The 22,000-nt window shown below is 44.1% G+C and overlaps 1 pseudogene; it reads right to left on the minus strand.

The window, feature by feature from the left end:
• On the minus strand, positions 1 to 2,102 carry LOC142442222 (xylosyl- and glucuronyltransferase LARGE2 pseudogene; annotated as a pseudogene).
• Positions 2,103 to 22,000: the final 19,898 nt, after the last annotated feature.

The raw sequence follows: 22,000 nt of genomic DNA on the forward strand, positions 1-22,000 counted from the left end.
TCACAAGACACCCCGGGGCTGCTTCAGGGCAGTGAGGTACTTGAGGGCAAAGGCCCCATAACGGGGCGGGACAGGTCCTGGTGGAATTCCTCCTTCAGGGCCCGCAAGCAGTGGCGGTAGGTGGGGTTGGAGCGGAAGCGGGAGATGCCCAGGCTGGGCGCGTGGGGCACGTGAATGGCAAACGCTTCTGGCAGGACCAGGAACTCATATTCCTGAGCGTCCAGCTCCTCCATGTGGGCCACCTTGTTCCAGCCAAAGCCCACAAAGCAAGCACTGTAGCGGGGACAGTCACGTGGCAGCACCACGTAAGGCTCGTAGTCTGCTGCCCACTGCACTGGGTACGGGGCCTGTGCCGCCCTCCAGCGGGCGTAGTCTGTGGGCGCATGACCCTGGGGCCACACGTCGCACCTGAAGGTGAAGAGAGCGCCGGCGTCCAGCAGCTCGGCCTCGGAAGTAGCGAAGTGGAGGCGGTAGTGCAGGCTCTCGAAGGGCGGTCCCCCCAGCTCCAGCTGCTCAAGGGAGGCCCTGAGGGAGTGGGCCAGCAGGAAGTCTATGGAAGATGTGGGACGTGAGGGCCTGGGCCAAGGCCACGTTGCGCAGATGGTTGACCGGGTAGAGGGGCCCCTCCGGGTACACCATGTGGTAGGCCACGTCGCGCCACACCGAGCCCTACACAAAGCGCAGGAACTGCTGGACCTCGGCGTCGGCCAGGTCAGTTGCACAGGACTTCCAGCATCTGCAACCGGTCCATGGAGAGCTGGGCCACCAGGGTGATGTCGTGGCGCCTGGGCGGTGACAGCTCAAAAGGCAGGAAGGTGAGGTGCGCGCGGGCAGCAGTGAGCCGCTGCTGCTGGAACTCAAAGCAGGCTGCGTCCTCATCTAGCTGTGCCAGGGCGTGCTGCAGCTGTGCAGCCTGAGGTGGGGGCTGGCTTGGGCAGCCACAACAGTTCTCTGCGCAGCAGGTTCCTGTCGTACTCCAGGAAGGTCAAGTGGAGGTTGCGGAAGAATTCCACATGCTTGTTTTTCACCCAGAACTTCTTTGGCGAGTTCCAAGCATCACCTTCAGGCCTGACGCCTCAGAGTAGCAGTGCTCAGCCAGCGTGTGGTCAGACAGCTGCACGTCCCAGGTGCAGGGCAGCAGCAGCATCAGCCCTGGATGATCCTTGAGGACAGCATTGAAGATGCCCTGGTGAGCCAAAGAGGTGGCCGACAGGGTGAGAACCACTCTTCTCGCAGCTGCTTCCACATCTGCTCCCAGCCAGCCTGCCAAAGCCGGTCTAGTCTCAGGAGGATGACGCCTGTGTTAAATCCAGGCCCAAGGAGGGCCAGGGCCTGTGGTTCTTCCAGAGGTTGCCCAGGTACCAGTCACTCTGATTCTCCACAAGACCAATCATCTGCTTGTCAGAAAAGTGAGCAAAAACTGCCCAGAGCTCCGCGATGTCAGAAGCGAAGGTGACGTCTGTGTCGAGGACAATGACCCGGGCCAGGTCAGAGGGCAGGGCACCGGGCAGCACTGGTTTCAAGAGTCCATAGAGGCCAGAGTAGTGGGTGTTTGGGATCCAGGAGTCCTGGGACTGGAACTCATCAACGTTGTAGAATCTAACTCAGATGGCAGGTACCATCCACGTGTGTAAGTGTCTCCAGGATATTCCTGGCCACCGCGTCTGTCACCAAGTGGAGGTGCAGGGGGTTTTTCCTGTAGAAGAGTAGGGATTTGACCGGGTGACCACATTCCGGCTGGAGTTAGAGCCTGCACATACGATGGCCACCTGCAAAAGCTCGCACTTGGGCAGCAGCGACCGCAGTGGGACACAGGCCGAGCTGTTGTGGTCCCACAGCAGGGCTCCGTCTAGCACAGCAGGCCCTCACAGTCGCCCGTAGTCCAGGTCTGGGTCAAGAAGGTAGAAGCCGAGCAGCAGCAGCAGCAGCAGCAGCAGCAGCAGCAGCAGCAGCAGCAGCACAGCGGCCCCCAGGGCGGGGTGCACACCCCCAGGCTGCGGGCTCCAGCACGGGCCCTTGGGAGCCGGCGGGGATAGCTGGGGGCCAGCCCTGAGCAGTGGGGCCTGAAGGGGCCGCCCGTCCTGGCCTCTGCACCGCCTCATCACCCTCATCTGCTCCTGCAGCCCGACTGGCCCAGCGGTCCCTCCCGGAATCATTTCTATGGCAGTGAGTTTGTATCTTTTGTTTTTGGTCTCTTGGAAGAAGTACAGGACAAATGCTATTAAAAAGCAATGATAATGACGTATCATCCTCAATACATAGGACATGTTATGAATGGGATCCTCTGAAGAAAGACACAATTGTTTGTTTGTTTTTTTTAAAGTTCAAGAAAAATAAACCACCTTCAGTGGCTGTGTTTTTAATAATAGCACAATAATTGTGTTAATTATGTAAGGCAAGGTAAAGAAACTGCAAGCCTAGGAAGGATTTTATCTGTTGTACAAAGGGACATTACCAGTGAGGAATGTTTCTGCAGGGCTTTTTATCAACATAAATAAATATGAGGAATAGGAATTCCGGCTTATTGACCAACTGAACACATTTCAATCAGACTCATTCTTTTGATGAAGCCATGAGAGGATACGTCCAACAGTGTAAGAGCCAAATCTGCCATCATTAAAAATCTAAAGAAAATATTTCACTGCCTGATGGAATAAAGGAAACTGTAGTGAAGAAGCAATGGTGACTCTGAACGAGCTAAGAATTCATGTCCTCTGGTAGACCTTTATATCTGGACTCTACTCAGGAAGTTTATTGCACATTTCAAAAAACCAAGGCCCAGTCTGGTATGCTGATACCTTATATAACAAGCCTCAAGGCACATAAGGAAGACCAGTTATCCAGTGCTTGGAACCACATATGCATTTGATAGCAATAGACTGCTTCAGAAAGCTCCATCCCTTGTCCCCCGCCCATCACACTTTTACCTTATAATCTGACCTCAAGGTTTCCAGTGATTCCTATCTGACCTTACTCTGTATAATGCAAATGCCCTAGGTGTCTGTCGTACTCACCATTTTGTAGTACAGCTTCAGGAAGTCAAATCGATGCACTCTCCAAATAAAAAGCAGACACACGAGGAAATTTGGAGTCAGGTGAATGAATTTGGTTCACAACCATTCGGAAGTTCAAATCCTTGTGATGCTTAAGTGCGCAAGACAGCAGTCCCAGGTTTCTGGCTCCCTAGACTGGACTGTATTTTGGTATGTGTGGCCAATCTGCAACCTGAAACTGAAGAGGAGTGATCACTTAGGTATGTCAGGGTGTTGGCCTGCACTTCTTGCCCTAAGGAGTGACCACCCCGTGCCCCTGAGCTGAAGATTAGGATACAAACTGAGGTATTTGTTTTAAAGACAGAGCCCACGCTATCCTAATAGAGTCCATTCTTCTCTTCATCAGGTCCCCTTCCTTGACATTCCTGTAACAGAAGCAGGTATTTCCTAGTCTCAGAGGATGAATGGATTCCAGGTGTTCCTGAAAGGCAATTATGAACCTGGATTACTGTATAGCCTTGGGAGTTCAATGCTTAAGTTGAGTGTTGACCTAGGTTTTGAAAGGTTGACTTCAAAGAGGAACCCACACACTTTAATTTGTTATCAAAATAGGTGAATTTTCAGGAAGAATCTGTTTTCAAGCCAAGTCAGTAAACTCATTGCTATAATATTCTTATGCTAGTTTTATTGCTATAAAAACATTTACAATGTACTTTAAAGTTTTACAGAATTATGAGGTGTGATCAATGATTTCAGTGCTGATACTATCTGTGTACCTTTCTAACAACAATTTCTTCCCCTTTACATTTTTTTATCCTTTCCCCTGATTATCTCACTATAACACCCACATCTCACCCATAGTTTTGGACATCTAGGGAGAGATAAAAAGCTAGTATCTTGGCACAACTTGTGAAACTTGCTCAACCAGGAGCCCGGAGGGGTAGGAACACAAAACGAATGTGGTGGGAAGAGGCTAAGCTGTGATAAATTAGAGAGACATTAGCCTGACATGGCTAGTCGGATATCCTCCTTTGATGTCACTGACATTGCCCTTTTCAACCCTCAGAGAGTTTCTTAGTCAGGGAGTTGTGAAGTGGCAGTTATTTGACAGGGGTGTATGTTTGTGCCCCTATAAAAATAGTATGCAAGTCAGGTTACTAGAAAAATACACAATTTATCTTTGACTCTGTCATATCTAGTTGTTATAAATATTTGGAATATAAGGCTCACCATTCCCCTAGGTATTAAGTCCAGGTTTCAATCTCAGAGCTCTGAGGCAGGCTGGTTAAAGAACAAGGTTGGACGTACTTGATCAACATTCTTTCTTTTAAAAAAAATCATTTTATTATGGGCTCATACAACTCTTATCACAATCCGTACATACATCCATTGTGTAAAGCACATTTATACATTTGCTGTCCTCATTATTCTCAAAACATTTGCTCTTCACCCAAGCCTCTGGCATCAGATCCTCATTTTTCCCCTCCCTGCCCACTCCCCACTCCATCAGGAACACTTGATAATTTATAAATTATAATTTTGTCATAACTTGCTTTGTCCCATGTCTCCCTTCACCCACGTTTCTGTTGTCTGCCCCCAGGAAGGAGGTCACATGTAGATCCTTGAAATCAGTTCCCCCTTTCCAACCCACCCTCCCAATTCCCTCCCAGTATTGCCACTCACACCACTGGTCCTGAGGTGATCATCCGCCCTGGATTCCCTGTGTTTCCAGTTCTTATCTGTACCAGTGTACATCATCTGGTCTAGCCAGGTTTGCAAGCCCATTTGTAGGCCACTGGACATCCCCTTACAGAAGGGTCTTTGGGAGGAGACGGGCCAGTCAGGGTGCAATGTAGAAACAATGAAAAATAGAACTTTTCTCTAGTTCCAAAAACCTTCCTCTCACCCCCCTCCACTGTCATGATCTGAATCCTACCTTGATCAACATTCTTAATCTAAGCTTGAGTAATTTTAACTCCTTCCAGAAAAAGTTAGTTTATGAAAAAAATCCCCCCAAAACACCCATATGGTGATAGTAAGTCAGGAGATCTACAGCTACTTTGCATTGGATGAATCAGGGGAACAACACCTCTTTACAGTGTTGGAAATATATTACATTGAGGAAGAAAGCTAATGGTACCCAGCTATCAAAAGATATGGCATCTGTTGTGCTAAAACCTCAAAGATAAACAAGTGGCCATCTAGTTCAGAAGCAACAAAAGCCCACAAGGAAAAAACACATCAGCCTGTATGACCACTAGTTGTCAAAGGGATCAGGTATCAAGGAACAAAAAAAAAACTCATATCCTTGTAAATGTGGGTGAGTACAGAGGGGACTCTCAAAGCCCATCAGTAGCCAACCGGACACCTCCTTACTGAAGGGTTGTGGGGGGCGAGATGAGCCAGTCAGGGTGCATGGTAGCAACGATGAAACACATAACTTTCTTCTAGTTTTTAAATGCTTCCTGCCCCCACTATCATGATCCCAATCCTACCTTACAAATCTGGCTAGACCAAAGGATTTACATTGGTACAGATAGCAACTAGAAACAGGGAATCCAGGACAGATGATTCCTTCAGGACCAGTGATGAGAGTGGCAATGCCTGGAGGGTGGAAGGAATGCGAGGTAGAAAGGGGGAACTGATTACAAGAATCTACGTATAGCCACTTCCCTGGAGGATGGACAGCAGAGAGGGTGGGGGGGAGACATCAGACAGTGTAACATGACAAAATAGTAATTTATGAATTATGAAGGGTTCATGAGGTAGGAGGTAGTGGGGAAGGAGGGGGAAATGAGCAGCCGATATTAAGGGCTCAAGTAGAAGGCAAGTGTTTTGAGAATGGTGATGGCAACAAATGTACATATGTGCTTGTATGTATGGGTTGTGATAAGAATTGTATGAGCCTCCAACAAAATGATATATTTTTAAAAGATTATTACCTTGAGGATTGGGTTCACCTGACTAAAACATGCTATTGCCAATGGCTTCCTCTGCATGTGAAAGATGGGCACTGAATTAGGCAGGCAGAATAATCAATGTGGTTGAGTTGTAGTTCTGGCCAAGAACACCCCAAGTACCATTAATAGCCATGGTACAAACAAGTCTGTCTTGGCAGAAGCAATATCAGAGAAGTAATATCAGAGGACTGCTTAGCGGTAAAGATGGTGAAAGTTCATATAATATACTTTGTACAAGTTATCAAGAGAACTGTCCCAGGAGTAGGACATTAAGTTGGGTAAAGTAGAGGGGTAGTGAAAAATAGGAATCCCTCTATTAAATGGACTAACAAAGTGACTGCAACAATGGGTTCATCCTAAATTGTGAGGTTGGCACAGGAGAGTGCAGTGCTTTGTTCTGTTGTTCACTCGGTCCCTGTGAGATGGAACTGACTCCATGACAGCTAATATGACACCATTCCCAGAAACCACAAATAAACACCCAAGACATGCACAAAGACATGCTAGTGTGCTAGTTATGTTTACAAAGTTATTTCTCTTATTAAAAGAGGGAAGAGATTTCTTTAGGTTAAAGAAAAGGAACAAACAAGGTGACAACAAAATCAGTGAGGACTTCCTACTCCTCATTATACTATTCTTTTGGAGGTCAGCTGAAGGCAATTCTCTAAGCTCCACACGGGATGCCATATGACAGAGCATTTTCATGAATGTGGGCTCTAGTGTAAGGACAGCACGCAGTCATCGGTTGTGACATTTTGTCTTTCAAGGGAAGTGTAAATCATATAGGCCTCTACATTGAGGGGTCAGCTGGAAGATCAAAGGATCCAGCAGAACAAGAGACTAATGATAGTTGAGTGGGTTTCAGGCTGCTTAAAAGGTCTATGTGCAATTGAATCAAAATAAAATTTCATGAGACCCTTCCAGCCTAATTGTAAGAGAAATAAAAATTAAAGATTCTGGCATCTAGAGACCAGATTATTCACATAGGATGAATACACACTTTCCCCCCCTGTTTTGTTTAAGTTATTGGGCTCACATATAAAAGTAGTTTTGAAAGAACCCTTACTAATACTTTCTAGGAGACAAGGAATAACCTGTTATCAATGTCCCTGTTGGCCTCACCTGCGACCTTAGGCTGCTCCTGTTGCAAAAGGTGGATAGACTGGCATCAGGTGGGGCTTTGTCAACTTTCTCTCCACCACTTGGGAGCTTGACCAGGAGGCCCATTCCGGGAACTGGCTGGAGATGCTGTGATGAGCACATGCGCCTTGGGCACCTCTATTAGGAGCCCTGTCCCCTTCCACTGGGACCGAGTGGGGACTTATTTTTCTCGTTGCCACTTGGGAGGTCAACTGGAAGGTCCTGTTAGGGCAGCAATAGATCACAGGGAGGGAGCTGCTGTGCTCCATAGGAAACCCCGACGAAGAACAGGTTGTCTACCAACAGATTAGCACCATGATCCCCAACAACATGAGGTGAGTGACAGGCGGGCGAGGGAGCTGCCACCTTTCTGGTCCCAGCATACAGTAGGGACTCACATCCACAGACAGCCACAGCCCAGGCCAACAGGGTTGGAGGTTATCCAAGCCCAATGGAGGCTCCCTGGTGGTGTCCTATCCTTCCTGCAGTTTAAGAATCTTTCTGTCTTAATCCCACAGAAGGCAGCTTCGCCCCATTGGCTCCTCAACTAAGCCCAGACACACAATGGAAACCTAAGGTTCCTCTCCTTCTGAGCAAGGTTACCATAGAAACAACACATCACCATTAGGGTAAAACTAATCTGTCTCAAGACGGTCTAAACCCATCTCACGTATCCCATTAGTGGGCGAATCATCCAATGTTTGGTGAATTCTGCTTCACAGCAATAAAAAGAGCTGACATCAAAGGAACAAAAAGTGAAGTTGCTGTGAATGGTTGGCCGCAACAAGCCAGTTATTCCTGTGTTAACTTTGACACCTCCTGCTTAAAACTCAAAAGGTCAGAAGGATCGTTAGGTCCCGTTTTCACGGTCTGTATTCGTACTGAAAATCAAGATCCATGGAGCTTTTGCCCTTCTGCTCCACAAGAGTTTCTGTCCTCCCTGAGCTCGCCTTAGGACACCTGTGTTACATTTTCCAGGTGTTTCAGTCCCAGTCAAACAACCCACCTGACCCCGCTAAGTCCCTGCCTGCCTGGGGAGGGGCCCCAAGGAGGCTGCAGCTATGGCTCAGAGGAAGCACAGTAAGAAATGTCAGCGAAGGAGCAAGGAGACCTACTTTGTGTATGTGCACAAGGTGCTCAATTAGGTCCACGCAGACTCCAGCATCTCGTCCAGGGCCATGGGCATCGTGAACTCGTTGACCATTGACACCTTCGTGCACATCACCCACCAGGCAGCTCAACGACATATTCCAAACTGCTCGACCATCACGGCCTGGGACATCCAGACAGCTGTGCACCTGCTACTACCTGGACAGCAGGCCAAGCGCGCCGTGACCGAGGGCACCAAGGCCAACGCCCACCACACCATCTCCAAGTAAATTGTCCTTCAGCCTCACAACTTTCAAAACCCAAGGGCCCGTTTCAGGGCCACTTCCGTTATCATCCCAGAGAAAGAAGTCAAACACGTTGGCACTACCTAGTGTTTGGTTTGATTGTTTCGCTTTAGTTTTTGACTCATGCATAGTTTATTTAGTTGGATAGTTTTCATGATGGAGACCTTCTTTTCTTTTTAAATACTTTTGGGCACTTAATGCTCATATCCCACAATTCAACAATTCAAACGTCTCAAGAACTTTACAATGAGTACAACAATCAATTGAACATTGTCTTTTTTTCCCACCATGATTAAATCACCTTTAAATGACTTCTGTTGTCACTATTAGTTCTAGTGCTCAGTTCCCTCCTTCCTTCATTGTTTGCCCCCCAAATGCCCTCCCTTTCCCCAACTCAGACACCACCACCACCCACCCCAAGCGGACATCCCCTACAAACCCTCCCATCATTTCTTATCTGTAGGGATCCACTCCTGTGCTTCACAAACTGTGAGACCCAACAGAAACCACAAGGAACAGAAACAAATTTTAGTGGGAAGGAAAAAAAACAGTAATATATAGATAAAAATATAAACAAGGAGTAAGAAAAAAGGCCACTATCAATATTTTAAAGACAGGGAAGACGTTTCTGTCATGGACCAGTAAGAGATCTTGGGCCTAGAACAGACTCTGGTCGGGTCCAGAGGGAGGTCAGCAGAACAAGACCCCGGGACTCACCTTTGGGCTGAGGAGGCGCAAGGAGTCCGGGAGGAAGCTCCGCTGTGTGGAAGGCGGGGAGTTAGGAGACCCGCAAAGAGAGAATCAGGGAACCCCGAAGGCCCAAACCCCAGCCGGGATCCCCTTTCTCCAACAGGGACTCCCACCATGAACCCCAACCAATCCGAAAGCAGGGAAATAGGACCTGCCTCAAGGACACCCGCCCACCTCTCACTAAGAGAAGCGCTGGCAGGGTTCCTGGGGGAGAGAAAGGGCGCTTGCACCCTAGTCAGCTGGACTAAAATGTCCTCCGCCCACATACATGTCCCGGAGACTAGCGCCTCCCACCTGGGAGCGCCGGCAAAAAGGTGCTCAGGCTGTGGGCGCTTCTCTGGCACCGCGAGGAGAGCATGAGACACGTGGATCCTCACGGTGAGAGGCATTTCAGTATAAGACACCGCCACTTCCGGCCCTTTCTGGGCGTGACCCGGAGGGGGAGGAGCTAGCGGGGTCAGGGAGCAGTAGGGTCTCTGCCTTCACTTCCTCTCAAGGCAGCTCTTGCCCCGCCCATTTCTGCTGAGGCACCAACACAGGTGTCTGACTAGGCAACAAGGCCTGGCGGGCCTGGGGCGGGGCTCGGGGAGGAGCCAGGGAGAGACGGTTCCCGCCAAAGGAACCACAGCTGTGGCTGAGACTGCAGCTGCAAAGACTCAGCGCGCAGCAGGCATCCTGAAGTGAGAATGTAACTGCTGAAATCTCATTTGATGCATGTTTTCTTCTTTAAAATGACCTGTGTTGATAGCTATTTTATATATTCAACCACACGTTTTTGGTCTTCATTAAACAGTTTAAATAACTGCAAATTAACCCCTGATTTTCCAAAAAGTCTCATTCAAGAAAGTATGTTATTCCCTGAAGCCAGCATTATTAGAATTCCATCACAATATGTATTCAGTATTTATATTAAATGTGCCCACCCTCCCTTATTTTTGTTATAAAACTTTTTTGGAAATATTTTGCCATTTACTAGAACCTATCTATATATTTTCATAATAATTATTTCTAATATAATGATTGCAGAGGCAGCTTTTGTTAGAAATCATTTATCTTGCCTCATCCAAAGTGAACATTAGCTTATAGTCTGATGTAAGTAGACTACTTATTGTACAGGATTGTTCAGTAATTATTTTTAAATTCTTGTATTTGGCATTGTTCAGAAATGTTGGAATGATATTACCTGTTATCCAATGAGACCTACCCATATGTGCCCTATACCTGCAAGGAATGGTGGCTTATTATTATTATTATTATTAAATTGATATCCTTCGGAGAACATTTTCAGTAGTAACGTGTAATTTTCCAGAATTAAGCCAATCTACTTTTTTTGAGCTAATAAACTCATATACTATTATCTCTGTATATTCCTTGGATTTAAGTGATGACAGGAAGAAAATGTGTATTAATATCCGGCTGAAAAATGATAGAAAAGAAGATCTCAATCTTTTTTCTGAATATTGCCAGGAAATGACCTCTTGGCTCTCTATTTTAAAGGTAAATCATACCATTCTGAGGAGGCCAGGGAAGAGAGAAGAACTTTTAATAGATTAAAAGAAGATAATTGAATTTCAAATAGTTCATTGAGAAATGTAATTAAAAAGTAACAAGATTTCTTTTTTTCTCACAACTTTTGGAAGACTATGATCCTGAGGGAAGGAGAAGGGGGGTATGTTGGGCAGAAATTATATTAACCATTTTGCATTTCAAGGAAGGTTCAGCATTGCCATTGGGTGTTCTAATTGGAAAATTCTCCTCTAGAGATGACAGACTATTTCTTGTGCTCCTCATTTTAAGTGGAGCTCCTCTTTGGGCTAGATATCTCTGCATAATATAGGCGATGTGTTCCGTGATCCTTTGTGTCCACTGCAGTTTGACAAAATGGCAAGCCATTCTTAGGCCTGGCACACTCTTGATAAATTTTTATGTAGAAAACCTAGTTTTTTATTTTATTTTCCCTCTTACCATACCTATAGATGTTTCAGATATAGCTCTAATATTGATTATATGGAGTTGGGTATTTCTCAACCTACTGACATTCACATGTGAGACAACTTCCAATACTGTTTAAGACCATTGCCTCTATCCTTTTCTGGGGATTTTATTACATACCCGGTAGTCATTCAAGACTCTTGTCTACATTATCTATTACGTATTTTATAATGAATGTTGGATTTTGAGTGTGAACATGGCAAAAGTAATTTCTCTTTTGTATTCAAACTAGGACCAACAAATCAGTTTTTTCAATAGATTGTGAATACATGTTCTCTTAATAAACAGTATGATAGACAAAATATTTCATCTGTTGAAATCTATGTGGTTCATTATGCATAAGCACAAATATAAATGTAAGACAGGTATAACAGTACTAAAAAAGAAATGAAAATAATGCAGTCATCTTTATGAATGTCACAGAAAGCAGGTTCTTCCTTTATTTCCGGCTCTTAGCTGTTGACAGAGGTTACTGTTCTCAGCCCAGATTAGGTGGAGGATAGGATTGAGATGGGAAAACCCTTGCTTACAGTTAAACATTATCCATGTCAATTAAAAGTTTCTGTAAACTGTGTTTCTCTATATATTTGTAAGTGATGAGGTAGCAATCCCTGGTGACACAAAGTTCAAGATCGTGGATGCTATTGGAAAGGTGAGCAGGTACCACCCACCAGCTGGCCCCTTGCACAATTAAACTGATGATCTGTGTCCAAAAAGATTACAGTTTACAGATGCTGATGGGGGCAGTTCCAGTCTCTATAAAGGGTGACCTTTAGTCAAAATGGGAGATATATATACAAAACAACACGTCATTCTCAAATATGATGCAGCCTGGATTCTCCCTAAAAAGATATTAAACACATGTTTCTTCCTGGGGCTCCTAATCTGAATTCTAGTTCTAGTGAACTCTTTTGGAAAATGGCAAGTTTGCTCTTTATGATGCTACTTAGTGGAATCATAAATAATTTTCATTTTGTCTTTTAAACTTGGAAGATTTTCCTGAACCTTATGGCTTCACATACTACTTTCATTATATTTTGAAATTAATTAATTGTCATTTATGTTTTCTTTATTCACTGCTACATCTCACTTACTCTCTATTAGAATGTGATCATCTCTTAAGTCTCCTCACTATTTGGGAAAAAAAAACATTTTGAAAGCTCTTATAGTTCTTGTGCCCACTCATCAATTGTATCAAGATAATTTGTACATTTGTCACCATCATTATGTCCTAGACATTTCTTTTCTTCTTTTAAAAAAATCAATTTATTGGGGGCTCATACAACTCTTATCACAATTCATGCATCCATCCATTGTATTCTTCTCACAGTTTGCAGATTTCAATGTGCTCTGCAGAGCATTTTGTCCCACGGTCTCCTCTTCTAGGAAGAAGGACTCTGTTTCACACAGCACTCCATTTCCAGACCCGTGTGTCCTGCGCACTTCTACTGGACAAGCTACAGCGATTTAACAAAGAATATTAATTGGTTGAGAGGTTGAAAAATACTCAGTTCAGTTTTCAACATAAAATAACATTTAAAAACCTTCAATACGAATAATGAGTTAAATTTGAGGTATGGCAACACAGAAAACCAATCTACAAATGAGATGGATGTACTCAGATAAAGGAAAATTTATCTTAGTATTTAGTGTTTCCTCGTGGTAGAAACATTTTTCACCCTTTTCTCAGAACTGAGTTTTGCGGGGATTCATGCAAATCTGGCAAGAGTTAGACGATAGCCATGTTTGCTATATGTAATTTGTTTTGTTTTGTTTCTCCTCAGAGGAGCAGATTCTTCCCATTCTAAATTGTAATGCAGGATTGTGATGCTGGGAATCTACATGGTGATGAAGTGGGAGAACAGGGAGTTTCTGTGTGTTCTGATTGAGGCTGAAGCTTTTATAGCACCTGGGCAGTAAGGCTCTGACCTTCATGCCTGTGGTGTAGTTTATAGTTTAGCCTGTCCATGTTTCTTCCCTTCATTTCAGTACATCCTTTCTTTATCTTAGAATATTTAATACACATACATACACACACACATATATATATATATATTTTTTTTGCATGATGCCTTATACCTTGTCCCTTGGCACCTCGTGATCACACTGGCCGTTGTGCTTCTTCCATGTGGGTTTTTTTGCTTCTGCGCTAGATGGCCGCTTGTTCACCTTCAAGCCTTTAAGACCCCAGTCACTATCTCTTCTGATAGCCGGGCACCATCAGCTTTCTTCGCCACATTTACTTGTTCACCCACTTTGGCTCCAGCAGTTGTGTCGGGAGAGTGAGCATCATAGAGTTCCAATTTAATAAAAGAAAGTATTCATGCATTGAGGGAGTGTTTGAGTAGAGGCCCAAGGTCCTTCCGCCACCTTAATACTTAACCTATAAATATAGACACATAGATCTATTTCTTCATCCTCCTATATATATTTGCATGTACATGTCTTTGTCTAGACCTCCATAAATGCCCTTTGACTCCTAGCTCTTTCCTCCATCTCCCTTGACTTTCCTCCTGCCCTACTACCATACTTCGTCACCACCTGGGCTAGAGTATACCTCTTCTCTATGTAACCTTACCCTTGATCATTTCCCACCAGGCCTGCCACTCCCCCCTCTCTACCATTTGGGGTCCCATGTTTTTCCCTTGTCCCTGTGTTTCTTAACACCACTTCCTTAGCCCCCTACCCCCCCACCCCAAGTCCTGCCGGAACTGTCGGTCCAGTTGTTTTTCCTCCAGATAGTTCATCCACCAAGGTATTTCTTATCCTCCCCCCTCGAAGGGCTGATTTGATTTCACGGTATTGTAATGATAATTTCACAAGAAGTAATTTTCTTCGTTTCTCATCTCTAAGTTCATAACTGGTAAATAAAGAGAAGATTCAACTAAATATTCCGAGTCACTGGCTCAGCGAGTACAGCTGCCCTCCCCTCACGTGTCCTGACGCTCTCAGGATGTGGATTTCTACAGCGTGTGTATATGTATATATATATATATATATATATATATATATATATATATATATATATATATATATATATACCATATAAAATGAAGGGGGAAGTACAGAGTGGAGACCCAAGGCCCAAGTGTCGGCCAATGGAGATCCCCTCATAGAGGGGTTTAGGAGAGGAGATGGGTTAATTAAGGTGCGAGGTAGTACCGATGAAGAACACAGCTTTCCCCCAGATCCTGGATGCTTCCTCCCCCCAACTACCATGATTCGAAGTCTACCTTGCAGGGCTGGATAGGGCAGAGGCTGTACACTGGTGCATATGAGGGCTGGAGGCACAGGGAATCCAGGGTGGATGATACCTTCAGGACCAAGGGTGTGAGGGGCGATGCTGGGAGAGTGGAGGGTGAGTGGGTTGGAAAGGGGGAACTGATTACAAGGATCCACATGTGACCTCTTCCCTGGGAGAGGGACAGCAGAGAAGGGGGGAAGGGAGACTCCGGATAGGGCAAGATATGACAAAATAATGATGTATAAATTACCAAGGGCACATGAGGGAGGGGGGAGAGGGGAGGGAGGGGAAAAAAAAGAGGACCTGATGCAAAGGGCTTAAGTGGAGAGCAAATACTTTGAGAATGATTGGGGCAGGGAATGTATGGATGTGCTTTATACAATTGATGTATGTATATGTATGGATTGTGATAAGAGTTGTATGAGTCCCTAATAAAATGTAAAAAAGAAAAGAGGAGAAAAAAATGATTAGGGCAAAGAATGTACAGATGTGCTTTATACAATTGATGTATGCATATGTATGAACTGTGATAAGAGTTGTATGAGCCCCTATAAATTGTTATAAAAAAAGACACACACACAGACACACACACAAAAGAAATACCTTGGTATGTAGCCTTTCCTTAGCTCTCTGTGTAAATACGTCCATCTCCATACTTAAAACTATGCAGACACCATGAATGTTCTCTTTACCACCTCCAGAGACAATGACAAAAACACAGTTTATTGGCAAATAGAAGGTTAGAAAATGGAAGGCAAGGCCATCTAGTACTCTGTGAGAAAAGAGGGAGAGGGAGTCAGTGTGATCCCAGACACAGACTCCCTGCTGGGAGAGACCTGCGCTGCAGGGGGCACTCAGAAGCCACAGATCACAGGTCACGGCCCAGGAGCAGTTGCAGATGCAGATGCATGGTTTCAGGGCTGGTTTCTTGTGGTCTGGGGATATTTCTCCATTGCACTGTTTCCCCCAAGGAACAGCAGAAAGTGGGGAGGAAGGAGCACATATAATATAATTTTAATTATTAGTGTTATGCCTCACTTATTTTTATGTTGATGTTTACAGCAAATGCATTTTTCAGGTGTTTGATAATAGTTTTATTGGTTGGATTTCCTTGAAGGCGGATATAATTTTATCACAGACAGTACTTTATTTCATGATGGGTGTAGCAAGATCCTTTCTGACAACGAATGCCATCCCCTTCTCTTCATTGTGATGTTCCCGGCATAGTAAATCTTATGGTTTCCTGATCAACTTGCAATACCATTTAAGTCTACTTATGCTCACTAATGCCTAGGATACCAAGCAACCTTCAAGCATCCCATTTCATCTTTGGCCCCTTCCAATTTTCCTAAATTTATAGTATGCAAATGATCAGTTTGGGTCATTAGAAGACTTTTTTTCTCTTGAGTCATGTCCCATCAGCAAATGAAGATCCTGACGGCTCCACTCCCAGAGGCTTTACCCAAATTACGTCCTCATGGCCGACTCCCCTCCAAGAAACCAGCTCTACTTCAGTCACATTTTAGGGCCCTCGAACCCGAGGGGCCCATCCTCTAGCAGTAGCTTCAATGATTTCCTAATTCCTTTCCTTATGCTGTCAGTATTCAACAATGCTTCAAATTTATGCATAAGATGTTGAAAACTTCTTCCACAGAGGAAAGTAGGGGGTCCTTCTGCATTGTCTAGTCTTAGTCTGGAAGCTTTGATGAAATCTGTTCACTTTGGGTGACCCTGCTGGCATTTGATATAACAGTGACATATCATCCAGCATCACAGCAACACACAAGCCACCACAGTATGATGAACTAACAGACAGGTGGTGAGAATATAACATTATTCCTTCAAAATATATCACTCAAATTTTGGCTAATATTTTAAATGCAATGAATAAGTGACAGCAGAGCTCCACCAAATAGTGGAGTAATTCAATTCAATATTTTCAATTATGGTCTTAACATTTAAATAAAAAGCCATGAGGACATCAAGAATCGAATAAATAAATAAACAAATAAATGGGTCTAGCAAACCAGAATTAATGACCAATATATATATAGCATACTCAACCAAAAACAAAACATATTGCTCCCGTTAAGCTGGAACTTATTTGAGGTATAAAGTTAAGCATGTAAGGAATAGAAACAGAAACATTGATAGATAATAGAAATACAGATAGATGAGAGATACAAGATATGGACAGGCTATATAGAGAAAATTGACAGCTAAATCGATAGTTTTAGACCAATTAATACATTTATGATAGATAGAGAGATAGATAGATAGATAGATAGATAGATAGATAGATAGATAGATAGATAGATAGACAGATAGACAGCAGAGATAGGAAAATGTATAGATAGATGACAGAGAGAAAGAGAAACTTGTTCAACAGACACCAGTGTCATTGTGCATTCAGGTTTAGGGGTTTGGGTTGAGTCCAGGCACATGGTGTTCAGACTACACTCTTGTCTATCCTGAGATAAATTGAAGACTAAATTTACAAACTACTACATGAGGTGTGTCATAAGGAGTAAGGATGTTATAAAACAATGACTCACTCTTCAAGAGATTATCTCAAGTAACTGGGTCCCCACAACAGGACTATATCACTTATTTGATGCATGTGGTGATGCAGATAAAAGTAGGTCAGGGAAGCTATGGGAGACAAGATTGTAAGCACCATGAAGGGAAGGTTGGGATGTATGGCACAGGGTCTCAGGCCAAATAGACACATGACCCTGATTCAAGACTCAGTGCATGGGGAGGGAGATACAGCTTTCCTAGCAGAATTTGGGGCCTCCCCTATCCCATTTTCCCCAGTGTCATGGTTTTTAGTCCTCTTCCTGTCTCTGAGAATCGAGATTTAGATGTTTTTAGCATAACCGTCAACTCAACCTGAGGTAATCTCTCCCCATCAGAGGAGAACTGAAGGGAAACATTTTATTATTATTTTCTATTTTGATCTTTACACTTTCTTGTGGATTGCGCTAAGGTTTACTGAGAAGGTTAATGCGCATTCAACTATTCATACACTCTCGTTTCATTTCATTGACTGTAATACACACAAACTCCAGTTACAATTACCTTTTCTTGCCAAACATTGTGAATTTTCCCCTGGATAAATGTTGCCCTTTTAATAGCAGAAGTTGGATTATTCTAAGGTAATTGTATCTCCCCAGGACTATTGCTCCCTGGTAGGGTTGTGGATTATTTGACTGGAAGTTATTCCAAGGGGTGAGTTCAGTCCTACACCTGAAAGGATGCTGGTAGCCATGGTCTCAGGACTTCCACAAGTCTACCCAACCAGGAAACCTAGTTTTTTTGTTTTTAATTTCTCTCTCTGTGTGCATTGTTTCACTTTTTATCCCACTCTACCCAAGACATTCTAATACTATCTTTTCCAAAGAAGTGGGTACTGATAGCAAGGCACCATCTATTTCTTCTGGTCTTGTTGTTCAGGAGACTCGTATCCATGATTTATTACAGCATTGGATGAATGGTTTCCATGTGTCTTCAATGATCATCACTCTGTAAAGGGAGAGACAATTAGCTGCACCTTGTGTGGTTTAAAGTCCCCAGTCGCTACTCTAAAACCGAGATGTGGGACATTGACTTTGTGGGCTGTTATGTCAGCGGTTCTTGGTGTTCTCTGAACCCCAAGGCCTCCTCCTTAGAGAGAAAGAGTTAACACACTGATGGTTTTCTTTAGATTAGAGCAGATCAGAGAAATATTTAGGGACAAATTATTAAATTGACGGAGGTGAAATGTTCTCAATATTGGACTTGTAACTTCTCTTCTGAACAGAGCTCCACTGTCAGATAGACGGTGACAAGGGCCAGGTTGACCATGAGTGTTCAGAGTGACACACCCATCTTTGGCTTTATTCTGCTCAGATTTGTCTGACACTCTGAGTAAAGCTGACACTTCCTGAGATTTGTTTCCTCTCCTCAGGCAGCAGGAAGCACAGGGCAGACCTGGGCGCTAGGACGCACCTGAGAGTCTACTGAGAAGGGGCAATTAGGGAGATCAGATTCTTCAAAGTCTTCGCTAAGGAGACAGAGGTACTTTCTATCCCGTACATCATTCCCCCAAGACAGTAAGGAGAGACTGTCTGTGAGGGCCCAAGCTCCTCTCCTTGGGCTGCAGATTCACACTGGGTTTGAAACCACTCCTCCCCGGGTGTGGACTGAGAGATGCACTGAGTGGAGAGCCACCGTTCAGTGCTCTGCATGGGAGAGGTGCTAGTGCTAGTGACCGTCTTCTCTCTCTCTCTCTTGCAGGATGTTACTAGGATCAGGTTCTGTCCCTCCCAGCAGTCCCAAGACCCGCACCTCCGCCTGCCTTGGGTTTCCAGGGTTTTAAGGCTAGAGATGTCTGACATGGAGGGCAGGGCAGAAATATGCAAAGTGGAAGATATCCATTTTAGACCCACAGGTCACCTCCACAGGGGAAGCACCCTTATCACCCAGCTGGAGACAACATTGTGATTCCTTCCCATCCTTCTTGCAAGATGGGCTCTGTCACCCTAGCTCTCCTCATTGTTCTTTTATTCATACAAACCAGCTACTCTGATGGTTTTCTCAGCATACAGATTAAATAAGTGTGCTGAGAGGATACAACCCTGATTCAATCCTTTACCTGCCATATCTATGCTCACCTGAGGCTCCAGCCCAGTAAATGCGATTTCCTGCTGCTGGGCCTTCTAGGCCAGACCATTTCAATCCTCAGTTAGCAGTTGCACACTAGCCTGGGGACACCTCCTCTCCTGGGTGTCTCCAATAGGACAAAGTGCTGCCCAATGGCCAATTTCTTTGCATTGATAAGGTGGCCCTCATGGTGGCCTATTCCCATTAGGGCAATCCCTTTTCCAGTGACCTGGGCGACAGAACACATAACACCTAGTGCCTTGTTCAGGGGTCTTGAAAACCTAGGAGGCAGTCCATGGGCATTGGTTACCTGCACATGCCTAATATTCTTCCTTCTCTCCTTCCCCTGATCCTGGGCTTCCCAGTCTTTGTCCCTATTGTAAAAGTTTGCTTTGGAACTAGTGACCATCTCTTTGAGGGTAACTCCCTTTTCTTTTATGTTTTAAATTAAAAAGGGCTACAGCCACAAAATGGCTTCTCTATATACATCAGAAGCCTTCTGACTGCCAACACAAAATGAATGGCAACAAGTAATACAGTCCGATCAGAACCTAAGCGGTGAGAGATACTTTAAGCGCAGGCTCTTGAGTCGAGCTCCTCCAGCTGCTCCACCAATTGTTTAATCATGTTAGAGCCAGGGGATGTTTTTGACCCAATCTTAAATGTACTGAACCTATCTTTAGCTGTTTGTTATCTAATGATATGTTTCACTTAAATCCTTGCAAATGATTTATAATTGAAGCACAAGTAAGGTTACATTACAGGGATAGGGGGTATATAAAATTTGCAATGTTAGAGTCACTATTCAACATCAATTGAGTTTGCAAGTCCACGATCTGATGTTCTAGTAATTAAACAGCCTGTAACTGTCCAGTCACTTTTGCATAAAGTGTTCAGTTTTTGAAGAGTTTGGAAGTGTCTCTCTGGCAACATCAGCAATGTTTGAAATGATTATAAGTCTAAGAAAGGCAAAAATTGCCGTTCTCAAGAATCTGAAAGGACATTTTTATTTTTTGGAAAGCTTCAGCAATTGGAAAGAGGTCTCCACATCATGCTTTCAGCAACTGCTTCTTCCTGGATCACATTCTCGGCCAAGGAATCTGCCTGTAATTTCTCTTACCTGCTAAGACAGAAAGCCAATAGCCTCTCCCAAGAGCGATGAACAATCCGGGATTCCAAACGCCTTTGTGGTTGCTCCGCCATCTCTCTCATGATCTGCTTTTCTCTGTAGGGGCAGAAAGCTGTTTATCTGCACTGGTTTTGTTAGAAGCTTTGGGGCAAAGAAAAAAAATGCACTAATGAAGCTAAATGAAGTGCATTCTACATAATTGCCTTTCATCTCATCCTTCTGTTTTAATAATGGAGGCTTTTAGGCACTGTGAGCAATTTCAGGCAGTTGGTTTGGTTTAGAATGTGTTCATTTAGATAAGTAACATTTTACTAACCTGCGGATTGAGAATCTCTTCAATATGACCTCTGGGCTGCTCTTGGACTAAGGCATGCAAAGCCTGTTCTTTCTCTTTATAAAGGGCCCTTTGTTCTATCCATATTGGGTCATTTGACTTCCAAGATAGTTTAATGTGTTGAGGTCTTAAAAGAGAAGTCCCAATTAAAAATTTGAATATCCTAGGCCCTGGCAGTCATTTTGGGGAGTGACCTCGATTAGAGAAAGATCTCCATGTTCATTCGTTCTCAGGCCTCTTCCCTTATGACCCATACTCTTCATCATGTTCTGTGCTATGTAATTTGGTGGAGGAATCCGGGGCCGGATGAGGAGGGTATACCAAAATAACACAATTTTTTTCTAATTTTATTCCCTCAAAGCAACCTTATCAACTTCAAAGTACTTTCCATTACATGTAATACCTGAAATAAATGTGTACTTTCCTTTACACTTCATCACTGTAAAATTGTATTTCACTCTTGGAAACCTTTTTCAAACTCATGTTTGGGTGGCTGAAAGTACCTTCTTCATTTTTTTCCTTCACCGCTTCTACATCATCAAATCCCTGCCCTTTCATGTCCCTCTGCATTCACAGAAATAAGAATTCACATGGAGTGAGTCCAGGTGAGCAAGGTGTGTGGGGCAAGACAGGCATGCTGTTTTTTTTTTTTTTTTTTTGCAAAAACTGCCACGCTGAAATGGGTACGTGAGCAGGTGCATTGTCGTGGTGGCAGAATCAGTCCCCTATCTGCCAAGAATCAGGCCTTTTTTGGTCACAGATGTTACACAATCTTTTCAGAACTTCTGAATAGAAAGCTTGATTAACAGTCTGATCTGGTTTGATTAACTCCAAGTGAACGATGAGCTGACATTTTCATCCGTTCGGGAAGTTAATGGTCATCAGAACAAGGTTTGTCATCAATCAGCATTTCAACTCTTTTGAAATGAGAAAACCACTCACACACTTGAGTTTTTTCCATACCACAGCCCATGGAAGCTATGTTCAACATCACGAGTGTTTGCAACATTCCCTGCCCCCTCCCCCAGGAAGAAACAAAATTTCACCCCCACGCGGTGTTCTTTTAAATCTGCCATATCACAAAACGAGGTTCCAGTGAAATGGTTTTATGTAAAAATTCACTGACCAGAGAGTACTTTCCAAGGCACTTGGAGCATTGACTTTGAGCAATTTGCTTGATGCTAGCCTAGCGGGGTGGTGGGTGGGTGCGTGGGGATGTGTACTATGTACGGTCTGCCCAGCAGAGCTTTCCCCATTTTGTTTCGTTTGTTTTATTGCTATCCCCGTGTACACAATCTAGCACTCCCACTGTTGGAACAGATTCCTCCCCCTACGTTAATAGGGGTAAAAGTCACTACAGGATTAATTGAACCAAACTGCCCTTGAGGCCCCATGCACTGTAGGATCTTATCACGATGCC

The sequence above is a fragment of the Tenrec ecaudatus genome, chromosome 3 (assembly GCF_050624435.1).
Source record: "Tenrec ecaudatus isolate mTenEca1 chromosome 3, mTenEca1.hap1, whole genome shotgun sequence".
In the NCBI taxonomy this organism is placed as follows: Eukaryota; Metazoa; Chordata; class Mammalia; order Afrosoricida; family Tenrecidae; genus Tenrec; species Tenrec ecaudatus.